This window comes from Octopus bimaculoides, chromosome 3 (genome assembly GCF_001194135.2).
Source record: "Octopus bimaculoides isolate UCB-OBI-ISO-001 chromosome 3, ASM119413v2, whole genome shotgun sequence".
Lineage (NCBI taxonomy): Eukaryota > Metazoa > Mollusca > Cephalopoda > Octopoda > Octopodidae > Octopus > Octopus bimaculoides.
The window spans coordinates 84348724-84350932 of NC_068983.1; the positions used below are offsets into that span (position 1 = coordinate 84348724).

Sequence of the window (2209 nt, forward strand, 5' to 3'; positions counted from 1 at the left end):
GCCCAGTTAGATCAGAACTGGTCTGGAACTAAAAAAATAGAAGGATGTCTGAAAACAAGATTTAAAAACTATAGGTCCTGTCCACTCTTGTGACTAAAATGTAATAAAAACGTTTGTTATTTCATTATTTACCATCAGTAACATAAGGTGTCCGAAGTGTCGCGTCTTGAGGCATAGCGTAATACTTCTACACCACTGGAATTGGACCGGGAATTTGATATATTTTCCTTCAGATTTTTCGTTTGTATAAATTTATGATTTAAACGAGTGATTCGTAAGTTTATCTGTGGCGGAACTCTTATGCAATTTTTCAACAAACTGTGGGCCCTAATCTTGTCACCCTAATTTTGATAATACTTTAAAGAAAGCGAAGAAAATTTAGTCACGTTAATAAAAGCATATAAGTTATTATTATGAAAATGATATAATTTTCTACAAAATAAATTTCTATTAGATTTTATCAAAAGCGATTATCTCGCTTTTAATAAATACGTGTTATAAAAAATAACGAAGGCAAATTTAAATTCAAGGGGGAATAACTAAAGTATTTACAAAATAGAGTTGTTTTTCATTGTCACAAATCTTGAGATCCCCAACCACCAAGTTGGGAAGCATTTGGTAGAAAGAAGAAACTTTTAGATTTTATTTATGTTTTATTGACTATCGTAGTCCGCAGGATATTTCTTCATTATAATAATTTTAAATGATATATTATGTACTTTATTGTGGTTTATTATGCGAGTGATCTGCTGATCCGGGCAAAAAAAAGGTTGATGAACAGCTGATATACAGTGCTCAGGTGCACTACAATTCATCGGTAAAAGGTAAATGAGGGACAGAGAGGAGCAGCAAGTCATGTAAAGAAAACAACGAATGCTAAAAGCCAACAAAAAACACACTCACACACACACTCAAAAATGACGGAAAAGAGAACAGTAAGTAAAAGTGAAAAAATAGTGGGTCCACGCGACAAAATAGTAAATTGGAGATCCACAATAGGCGTCTGTTCATAGAGGAAGTGCAAATTTGGTGTCGGGAGTCTGGGTTGCATGTAGATGGGGAAGATTAGAATGAAGGTATCATCTGCTAGGATTAGGCGTTGTTGGTGGTGACATCGTTGATGTTTAGGAGGGAAAGTGTGGGAAATACAGTATGAGTCAAAGAGAGCTCCATCACCACACGCAGAGATGATGCTGACAGGAAACCTCCAATCCAAAAGACAAAAGACAGATGGAGCCTATAGACAGACGATCCACCCCAGAAGATCCACATACTAGACACAGTCTGGCATGCAAGAACCAAGAAGTGTTATGACTGTTGCAGTCACTGAAGACATTAATTTCGGAGAGCGATGAAGTCAGATACATGTCTTCGATATAGGACATATTCCTGCCCTCATTGGTAGTTGGAGGGATTTGAGGAGTGGCAGAGGTAACTGCTCTATTTAGAGGAATGGAAAAGGGAGACTTTGAACTAAAGGAAATGAAAAAGATTGAAAATAGGCAGCCAAACAGAAAAGGTCCATGGCTGTATTATATCACATTAATACTAATATTATTTTTTAACGTAAACACAAAGTTGATAATCCTCAAAACACTAAGATATCAAACTAAGTTCACGTAAAGCAGCCAAGCTTAAATAATTTATTTTTCTAATAAAAAAAAGAGCAAAAATTAATATCACGTGAACAGAGGAGTTTCTACACTGTCGCTCGGCCTGCTAGAAATAGCAGCCAAATCGTCCTTAACTTATCCCCTACCAAAAAAAAAACGAAAGGGATGGGGTGCATGTCCGACATCTCCGCGTTAATGGTTGAAATTTCATTCCCACTGTGTTATATATTTCAGTTTCAACACATGATCTCAAATCAAATCCTTCGTCAAACATACATAACTTCGAAATATATAAAAGAAAAATAAACTTGAGCCAGCAACTGTCACTTTAAAATGGATAATAAACAAATTTATCTCCCTTCATGTGTTGGAACTCTCCAATAAGCGATTACTATTATTGAGGCGCTTCATTCAAATTTCAAAACTGAGCGACAAAAGTGTTTGAGACGGTTTGAGTGGAAAGGAGGTGAGTTGGATATATTTGTTATTGTTGAAAATAATTTTGGTAGAGATGGACTATATGTAATCTGAACCTTCCCCCCCCCTTATTTATTAATTTTTTTTACGGAATCCCATGTTTTAGGCTATGGAGATTC

The 2209-nt window shown here is 35.7% G+C and overlaps 1 protein-coding gene across 1 annotated transcript in view; it reads left to right on the plus strand.

The window, feature by feature from the left end:
* Nucleotides 1-888: 888 nt before the first annotated feature.
* The window catches only part of LOC106872998 (putative uncharacterized protein DDB_G0282133), a 28090-nt gene continuing 26769 nt past the window's right edge, over nucleotides 889-2209 (plus strand). Inside the window, exon 1 of the mRNA XM_014920197.2 lies at nucleotides 889-2079. The gene's annotated coding sequence lies outside the window, so the exon portion shown is untranslated. The remainder of the gene's footprint in view (nucleotides 2080-2209) is intronic.